The 10955-nt window shown below is 35.1% G+C and overlaps 1 long non-coding RNA gene across 1 annotated transcript; it reads right to left on the reverse strand.

Annotated features, from left to right (window-relative positions):
• Positions 1 to 5674: 5674 nt before the first annotated feature.
• Positions 5675 to 8720, reverse strand: LOC135081050 (uncharacterized). Its single transcript, XR_010259113.1, has 3 exons — positions 7803 to 8720; positions 6059 to 7239; positions 5675 to 5859 (listed from the first exon to the last, which is right to left on the reverse strand). It is a non-coding gene; the product is annotated as an uncharacterized LOC135081050 (long non-coding RNA).
• Positions 8721 to 10955: the final 2235 nt, after the last annotated feature.

The raw sequence follows: 10955 nt of genomic DNA on the forward strand, positions 1-10955 counted from the left end.
ACATAACCAAAGTGCCTCACGGCATATTCCGATGGATAGATCAGCTTTATTTTTATTTTTTTATACTTTGAAATTCTCTTTGTGAGATCCATCTATGTACATCGTTATCCTCATTTGTACATAGCTATCTACACATGTCTCACATTCTTTACATTTTATTTTATTTATAATTTTTTTTATTACCCATCCAGCGGTATTTATGCTCTCGAGTGTACATTCAATCTTTCACGAGCCGCTTGTACGCGTATATTTTCTGAAGACAGATCCTCAACACATCCAATATTTTCATGAATATTTGAATCAATGATGTGTTGCATTTGTCCTCAGTGCGTTTTACAAATAATGACTGCACTTGAATCAACTGGCTGCAAGCATCATCCTCACAATTATAAGTTTGATTGTGGAATTTCATAAATCCCGTTATCAATAAGGATCTAAATGTACTTATGAAGGTGTGGCAAGTCGGATCATTGTTCCTAAAATTATACGCCCTCACCCGACAAAAAGTTTTCTATGGGGTCAGAGTTGAAGTAGCGAGGGCGCATAACTTTACTGTTATTATTGTTCAATACATGCCACACCCTCTGGTAACTCTTTACAGTTGTTACCCAGTTTTTTAAAGTAGGCACTGACTTTTCGCTAGTCCCATCAACAAAAATTGTTTTTATTTTATTAATGGCGTCTTGCCAGAAACCATGGTGTGGGGAGTTCGCAGTTACTGCTTTCCTTAGAGGTTTTCCTTTATTATTTTTATGTGCTAAAGTAGAGCCATTAACGCTGTCAAAAAGATTGTCGAAGAACCCTACTGTGTCCGCAGTATTTTGCAGCGTATCGCTGACAGGTCTGCCATCCGAGTAGTGAGCTGAAAAAAATAATTTGGACAATCAATATAAATACTACAGGCACCAGGCACAAACACGGTGTTAAATCAAAAATAATATTAATTGACGTTGCTGCAACTATGTGACTTTCAAGCCTAATAGGCAGGCATAATGCGAATTGTTATTATTCAATATTGTATGAATATTACTTACAGAATTCAGCTGTATACGACAAGGCAGCCGCCATAGTTTTAGATAGAACCCGAACGCAGTTTTTCACCTGTAAAATTTAAAAAAATACAATAAGTATGGTTCATTCAATGCTGAAAACAAAGAACTGAGTAAAGAAGTGGTGATTTTCTTTCCTTACCTTCATTTTTTTCACTTTTTCGGGAATGACGTGTTCGTCGTTTATTTTATGTAGTAAGCGACTTTGGGTGTGTTTTGCAGTCGGTCTGGTATACGTCGACTATGTCTTGCCACTTTGATATTTTCCCATTCATTTTTATATTTTTCGTGATAAAATTATTCCGTAGCCCTTTTATTAAATGTGGTTGATCGAAAATCACACTTAGTGACGCACCAGAAATATTAATAGTATCATCTGTAAATAAAGGATAATAATTTATTCCTTTTTATTTTTATAGTCATGTATAATAAATAAGTCATTATTTACTGTGTGTAAATGAATTATATATTGAAATAAATTGACTAGATGCTGACCTATCTCTATACCAGCACGTATTTGTTCACCTCTGATATTTTCCTGCAGAGTTTTTAATGCCGATTGAAATGAAGACCCTTGGTCACTCACAAGGGCAATGGGGAGGAGGCCAGTTTCGACAAAGGCATTTACAATTTCCTTCAAAATTATTTGTAAGTTTTGTGATGAAACTGCTCCTTCCGTAAAATAAAACGCCACAGGCTGTTGCCATTTGCAGACGGCACCTCTCGCCATAAATACGAGAGCATGGTCTGCCAGGTCATTAGTTTAATTTTGTTGAGCTCGACGAATCCTGAGATATTATCATACTTGTTTGAATAAAAAAAGAGCCGGTTCAAGAGCCATTTCGTCAAACATAATGGTGCAATACTTTTTTTCTCTTCCCAGCCACTGACCTGAAACAACAATGTAAAAAATTTGAAACCGGATAAATAATAATTGATGACCGTAATATGGATTCTGTTTTACCCCCTAAGGGGTTAAAATCCCGTCTTAGTGAGCACCTACGTTCTAAAAGGAACCCCCATGCAAAATTTGCGTATCATAGCACTAGCAGTTTCTGAGATTTCGTGATGAGTGAGTGAGTCAGTCAGTCAGTGACCTTTCGCTTTTATAGATAGTATAGATAATAATAATTTTTTTCACATTTGACTGTCTCTAGGACTCACTAAAATACCTTATCCAAAAACAAAAAAAAAAAAAAAAAAATAGAAACAAATAGTATTTACATACCTCTTCTTTAATGACTGCAAATAATTGCTTGTTTATGCCTGTCTTTATATCTAGCCCAGCTATTAATTTCTTCAGCGTGCGTGGTGTTAGATGGCAGCATAAATTTTTTTTGGAGAAATCTGTAGGCTTTGGGGCTCTGTTTATAAATAGATAGATTATCTTCTTCAGATGTCGCTTCTATTTCTGTAACAAAAAGATATTGTTTATATGTAGGTATACTGTGTATTTGAAACAAACGACGCTTTGGCTGGCATACATTTAGTATGGAGGCTGGAAACATTGAATTTTAGTACGCATCCAGGTAATTTTGTAACCTATTATTGGTATTGGTATAGTTCGTAAAGCACTTTCAGGATCAGTAACCAGTTTTTGAATATCTTGTATAGTTTTTAATATTATGTGGTTTTACTAAATGTATGGAAGCTGGAAACATTAAATTTTTGGATAGATGCAGTTTATTATGTAACCTATTATTGGTACCGTTTGAAAGAGCTTGTGAAGCACTTTCAGAATCAGTAATCAGTTTTTCGATATCTTGTATAATTTAGAAATAATCGAGTGAGATCACTTAACGTTTCCACTCTGTATTTGGTATAACTACTGGACATTGATTTACCTGTAACAAACCTTTAGTTTATATGTACATATATGAAACTGCACCTTATTGGTTTCATTCATCATATTCATTGAAAAAATCATCAAAATCATCAACTGTTTGTTTGCCAACAAGACAGCTACAACAATAACCAGTTATGGCTTCTACGCTGTTTGCTACAGCAATATCTCTACTTATTAACCAATAAGTATAGTATGTACGACTGCTAACATGCCTTGATTTGATTCTACCTCTCAACAAATAGTTATTTAGTCCTAAAATCAGAGGAATATCATCATCGATTTCATTGTTTATTTCAACAGAATATATTCCAGAATGCCGAACATGTTCTCCGTAATAGGATCTTGCTTGCTTTAGTTGGTAGGTACCTACAGCGAATCTCTTCAGGTCTGTAATTGAGAGTTTTGGAAATCTCACTAAAATAATGAGGATGATTGCCATCAATAGTTTGGAAGATAGCTCGTCTTTTGTTGAGATTTTCGTTTTCTACATAACTTGCCAAGTGGTTTTCAAGTGAAAGTCTATTTTTGGCTATAGCCACATATTCCAAAGGTTCCGGTGGGTCATCTATGGCAACGTGGAACTTGTTTATAATGCACAACCAATTTTAAAATCGTCCTTAAGGTGCATAGCAGCTCTGTTATTAAATACGTGACGAAACAACCTAACATATCTTTTTATCCTTCCGTTTACTACACCTACAACCCAACTAGGGTTGCCAGGTGTCCGGCTTTAGCCGGACATGTTTGGCTTTTTACGGTTTTGCCCGGCCAAATATTGGCTTGTCCGGCCTGTCCGGCTTTTGTTAGGCTTTTTATGTGACTGCCGTGCCAGGAGAAAGTCGAGCTATAGAATAATATCAAGCGCACGCATCAAGATGTTGGGCAACCGAGATGATGATAGTACTCACTCGTGAGCTGCTGTGACACTAATTGCACCCCCCCCCCCCCCCCCCGTCACATGTCCGGCTTTTAGGGTAAAATGTCCGGCCAAATGAAGCACAAAGTCCGGCTTTTGTGTTTTTGGACCTGGCAACCCTAAACCCAACGACACATTGTTACAAAACGAGAACGATTTGCCTGCTGTGTTTTTAGTTGATGTTCATTTTCCAGGAGAGACTGGCATATGTGCAGCAAATCCATGGCCTTTGAGTTCCTACTCCTAGAGAACCTACGTAAATAAAGAAATAAATACGTAAAAATATTACTTACGAATACATAAATAAATATACAGCCTTATGCTATGCTCTTGTATATCTATATATACAAGAAAAATCGGGATGTAATATTTATTAAAAAACTTACAATTTTTTCTTTGTTCTCCACATTCCAAAAAGTCAAAATCAACTAACATTAAAATATAATATGTTTTTATTAATTCTTTAATATGGTTTTTTTCAATTGATTCTTTTATAATTGTATAAGTAACATCCTGGACTGCCGAGACACAATTTATTATAAAATCGGTCGGACTGCAAAGCCACTGACGACCTGCATATTCACGATATTTAATGTATTCTGCACCTTCTGTTGCAATGGTATTCCTTTTGCAGGTGCTACAATTTTTAAACACTTTATTTTTTTATTTTCTGATAATATATCCACAAACGTATTGTAAGGCCCCATAATACGGGGGTCACTTTTTGCTTTCACATCTTCAATAATTATGTTTTGTATGGATTCTAAATCGCAGGTCGTTGTGGCAGTCATCCGTGACGACGAGGGCATGTAAGTTTCTTCCGAAATCTTCCTCACAATTAGTTCCCACCGGGGCATGGACACTTGAAAGATTGTTTATTAAAAGTGTTGTAAAGGCGCTTATGAATTTGTCCAGAGTCGGATTATTATTACGACACCCATGGCTCCTTATGGCACCGAAGAAATTTTCAATAGGGTCTTGATTAAAATGTCTCATCCAGACAGAAGTGATTTTAATTTTTTTTTCTAAATTTTTTAATAAAATCTCTATTCCTTCAAGTGTCCATGCCCAATTATTTAATGTAGGTACTTTTCAGTTTTATGTGAAGTTACAGTAACAAAGAAGAACGGTCACGCCCCATACAAAAAAAACCCAGACCCGACAGAAACGAGACATACCTCAGTTTTTTTGTCATGTCTTAATTAGTTAAATTATATATTTTTTATATTCGAAATCTATGTATAACACCAAAATATTACCCTTTGTTTTTGTTCAGGCGTCATACAAAAACTAATACAAAATGCCTATTTATCATCAAAATTGGTAAATGTATGTACCTAAATGTCTATTACAGCTGCTATGGAATGTATCTAGGTGACCTGGAGATACAACCGGATTATACAGGGTGGTTATACATATGGAACGATAAAAGTGATCTCACTCGATTATTTCTAAACTATACAAGATATCGAAAAACTAGTTACTGATTCTGAAAGTGCTTCACGAACTCTTTCAAATGGTACCAATAATAGGTTACAGATTATGGAAGCTGGTAACATTGAATTTTTAGATTTTGTAACTTCTCCTTTCCACCCTGTATAATCCGGCTGTATCTCCAGGTCACCTAGATACATTCCATAACAGCTATTTAGGTACATACATTTACCAATTTTGGTGATAAATAGGCATTTTGTATTAGTTTTTGTATGACGCCTGAACAAAAACAAAGGGTAATAATTTGGTGTTATACATAGATTTCGAATATAAAAAATATATAATTTAACTAATTAAGACATGACAAAAAAACTGAGGTATGTCTCGTTTCTGTCGGGCCTGGGTCACAGATGACCGTTCTTCTTTCATTTGTTTTAATTTAATTTTGGCATCTTGCCACACCTTGTAGTGTTGCGATTTTGGCGTGACGGGTCCGAGTAGAGGCTTCGCAAATTTATTCATTTTAAAACTCCCATTTAACGAATCGAAAAGATTATCAAAGAATATAAGAATATCAGCCGTTTCTTTGCATTCTTTGGGCAGAATTCCTTTATCTGAAAAACAAAAACACCACTTTTTAAATATGAAAATATCATTTATTAAATTTAATATACTTTATGTAGGAACTACGAATTAACAATTTTATTTCATGTTGTGATCATGTCATTTTTCTACCTATTATTTAGAAAGAATAATATAAAAAATGTATAATAATCTACATTAAATTTTAACCATGGTATATTATTATATTACCTGCAAGGTAACCCATATTTGTTGCAACAGTCCTGCTGAAAATTTGACTTGCCAATTTCACTTTCATTTTGTTTTTGGAAACCTTTTCTGGCAGGACGTGGTTTTCAGTTAATTTAGGGATCAACCTTACACCTTTGTAGCCAGGATTTTCTTTAAGCAGCAGTATTAGGTGCTCCCATTTTGCTACATGTTTGATATTATTTTCGTAATAAACCAAATTCTTGGTCAATAAATTGTTCCTTATGCACTTTAATAAATGTGGAGGGTCATACAAGGGTACCACTTCTTGGTCATTTATAAAAAAGACATTTTCTTTAGGTTCCTGGCCTTTTTTTAAATATTCCCCACGTGCTTCTTGGGCTTGTCAGAATCAATTGAATAGAGAGGTTTGGATGAGTAGTTAAAGTTAGTTGGTTGTTTTGAGTATTATCATAAAGAAAAGTTTGGTCTATACTTACTTTCTGAATCGAAAGAACACCCAGGACACAACACTTTTTTCTAGACATCGACATAATGCATAGAGTCCTGTCTCAATACAAAATAAACACTAAACGAGTCTCTTTCTCAACACACAATCACAAGAATTCTATACAGCCGCACTAACTGGAGGAGAATACTCTCAACTCGACAGTAGACACTGGAAAATAGTAATTTGTGTTAGAAAATTAGAAATTCACTGCTTGTTCTTCAAAACAAAACAATGAATTAAATATGGCGGATTTGGTGGTGTTACCAGTTTTCTAAAACAGTTTATACCGTAATTAAATAAATTAATGTTAAAAACGCCTTTACATTCACTAAATAACAGAAAAAAATACCAATCACACTAAATAACACCAAAAAATATCAATACCAATTTTTTTGAAATAGCTGAAAGTTCTATTAAATACCTTGAATTTAAAAATTAGGTATTTTTTGTATGACACTGATTTACTAGAAATCTACCAAATGGTATGAAAATCATGTGGATGGTCGCAGAAATAACACCACCACAATGAAATGCCCCAAAAGCCATAACATTAATATCACCGTAAGTGTAAATTGAATTTAGTATCATTTTAACGCCCTCTGCATTACTTTTACGGAAGAACTAAATTACAATACTGCTAAATAAAATCGACGGAAAGCTCATAGTGGCGCTATCAGTGTTGCTGACTCCTAAAATTGATTGTGTAGCTTTCCTACCAATTCAGTGTCTCCATAGTAAACCGTGTTGCTAGCGTAAAAATACGGTGTTTTATACCAAATTACGGTGAATCTACTAAAAATGTACCGTGTAATTTATCAAAGGAAAAATACAATATTATTATGAAATGAAACAAAATCCAATATTTTTTTAAATTTTTTAATAAAAAAAGCAATAACACGTGAAATATACAATTTAACATTAATATTATTCTGAATCAGACTCTCCTAGCACCACAGTATCTTTTTCGTAAATAGATTTATTCATTTTTGACAACATGTCGTTAGTTGGCTTAAATAAGGTTGAGACTAGATTGCCGATGTTTGTTGGTAGAGATCGACTTTTAGAATATTGTGGGATTCCCCTCGGTCTCTCGGCAGTGTTGCCTGTTGTTTGTATGTATGTATTATGTATCTATACCATGAATATAATACAGCAAAGTAATTCATAATTCTAATACGGTGATTTATGACACGGTAATACATTATTACCTTGACGGTAGAAAATGACCTGATTACGGTGCATCTACGGTAATTATCGTGTATATGGAGACACTGCCTACCATTACCATTGGCGATCAGCTAAGATTGAAGAGCCTGGGCAGAACTCGGTAAGCAGGTATTATATTTAAGGATGTTTTTTTTCATTTGGGTAGTTGTTCAAGGATTCTAAGGTATTGTTTTCATCTTTTAAATATTGTAAGGTTTCCAGGTCTATTGTTGTAGTATTAACATTATCACTGGCTGCTGAAGAATCAGAGTCCTCAACAAACATGTAATAAGATTCTGTCCTTTCCTTTTTTTATCGGAGTTAGTATGTTGGACTTGGGAACTTTTTTCGTTTTCTTGTTTTATATTCGTGTAAAATCGTGTCGTATCGTGAGAGACAGAAACTGTTATAAGGACTTCAATTCTTAGTCAATTTTTCAGAGACTGAATATTGTTTTTAGAAGTCTTTTATTACTCAATGTTATTATGTTGATTTATCGACTTTATAATTGTGATTATAAACTTATTAGTAAATGAGAGAACATGTTATCTTTGTAATATTGAATTTTTTGAGGATATAGGGTACTACATCCTGATTTGAGGTATCAAATGACGTTTCTACCTAGACTGATTTTAGTGGATTGATTAAGTAAGTCAATGTTGATTAGGCTACATATACTCTGTGTTAATTAAGTTAATAGTTTTTAAGTGAAAGAAGTTCCTATGATGAATAATATTGTTTTGTCAAATGCCGTACAATCTGTACAATATGTTGAATTTTATGAGGAAATAGAACCTCAGATGACGTTTCTTTCTAGATTGATTTTAGTAGACTGATTAAGTCAATGTTGATTAAGATACATAATAATAATATACGCTGTGTTAGTTATGATAATAATTATCAAGTGAAAGAAGTTTCTATAATTAATTAATAATGTTGTTTTGTCACATTTTCTATTTCGTTGCCAAATTTGATTTGATATTTTGAAGAAAATTAACATTTTTTGATTTTTCTGTGTTAAATAAATAAAAATATAACTCTTTTACTTTTTTATTTGGATTTTCCTAACACCTGAGTAATTTAATTAAAACGACTCATTATCATATTGCATATTTTAATACATTTTGTATTACTATATAAATCGATAACTTATTCTTGCCAAAACTCTTTAGATAAAAAGTTTCAATTTCAACTTAATTTAGTAAGTAAAGCCGTAAGTTCCTTAGGAAGGACCAAAAGGGCGGTTTTTTTACAGGTCGTCTCTATACATCGTAACATAGAGCCCCAGTGACGATGACATCAGTGGGATAACTCTATCATATCAGAATTTTCAATTGAAGTGCTGGGACTGACAGGGCATAAAATATTAGTTCTTTTTGAAGGACCTTCGGTCTTACCTCCTTCTTGTAAAATTTAACCTCTCGGTCTTACGAGGCTTAGTTACAACAGGATACTGCAAAAACGGGAGTTAGCGGGAAAAAACATTTGTTTGAAAAAATCTAAACCGCGTAAGATAGATTCGAAGTCGCGGGCGGCCGCTATCTAGTATGAAAATAAACCTATAACTAAAACGAAATTTATTGCCTACTGTGATAGATTTTGGCGCATGTGATGCAGAGGTGTTGCAGGCCGGACAGTGATATTATTGACGCTTATGGCAAACCACACAAGTCCGTCGGATACGGTTGTTTTTGGCGCAACCAGGAATTATCCCGTACTCCATCGGGAAGTGGTTTAACACCTCCTGGGAAAGCACAGATGTTCCGAGGTTGGATGAAACATCAGGTCCCTCGAAATGGTTTTCGAGAAGTTGTTTGATCAATCTCTGACGAAAAAGCCTGTGCGAGGCAATAGCACCCTTCTTGTGTACTATTTTTATGCAGAATATATGCATTTAGTACACTTACATTTAGGAGGCGCCGATAAAACTTTTTGTACCAGATGCTAGTACGCTTCTTTTCCAAAGGATAGGTACTCAGCATCTGGTCCTTCTTGTCGACGCCTCCCATACATATGTTGTAGTCGCAGAATACAGTGGGCTTAGATTTTTCTTCCACAGTGTGAACGCCGACACCATGGTACGTAGATAGCATCGCTACGCGATTTGTATCTCGCCATACCAGGATGTCGATGTCCCCACTCGTGGAAGCAGAGATTTGACTCTTCGCCATGTCGTTTTTTTTTCAGATTTGCCAATTCTTTAGGCACACATTTGCGGTTAGTCCGCAATGTGCCAACACAATCAATCCCTAAAGATTTAAGGACACGGGCAAGTGGTGGAATGTTGTAATAATTGTCCATCCACAAGGTGTGTCCTTTATTCTCGAGCCCTTTTATGAGCTCAAGAACAAGGGATGGAATTATTATACCTGATACAGGGCTATCATCCTGTCGTTCTGATTCACCGTGACCCGCGTGCATCTTAACACATTGGCTGCGAGCGTCGCGCCGTACGTTATCCCTCAGTGCTAAAATCTCACACAAAGCGTGAGCGCCCGCACCGGCGTTCCGCGCGCTATCTGGATCCAACGCCTGTGCGGCCGAACACACATTACGCGTAAAAGTTCGACGCTACGGCTGTGCGGGCGCACACGTAAAGCGCGTAATAATCTGCCCATACGTCAGTGCGGCCCAACACATATGCTGTGTTTTTCTATAAATTATGATTTTCGAATGTTTCTTTTGTCAAATCGCGATCCTGACCACACATACGTTTTAAAAAGCAGTATTACGATGAAAAATACTTGTTAATAATAAGTAAGTAAAAAGTAACTTGTATTTTTAACGTTTTACTTAACCTATTATGAAAGCGCGAGTTAATAACGAATCTCGTTTTCCAGAAAACTACTTACATAATGTTTAACTAAGTAGGTAAGTATATAAATGATTTATCGACATAACTCACATAATAATGGCAGAACGTTAAAGTGCATAACAATAACAATACATCCGACTTCGTTGTTATGAGCAATTTTTTGTCCCCACCCCCCAATAAGAGAGCGGAGACTCAAAAATAAGCGTATGTTAAGGCGTGCGTGTTCGTTAATTCATTTGAACTTCATTAATGTGTAACTATAAATAAATTAATCGTATTAATCAGAATTAAGTCCTGGTACTTAAAGGAACGGAAAAAAACAAATGAAACCGCGATTTAACTTCCTACAACGCCATCCATCTTACTGTAGAAATACAGGAATTTTTTAAGGTAATAATGTTTCTACT

This window comes from Ostrinia nubilalis, chromosome 19, assembly GCF_963855985.1.
Source record: "Ostrinia nubilalis chromosome 19, ilOstNubi1.1, whole genome shotgun sequence".
Lineage (NCBI taxonomy): Eukaryota > Metazoa > Arthropoda > Insecta > Lepidoptera > Crambidae > Ostrinia > Ostrinia nubilalis.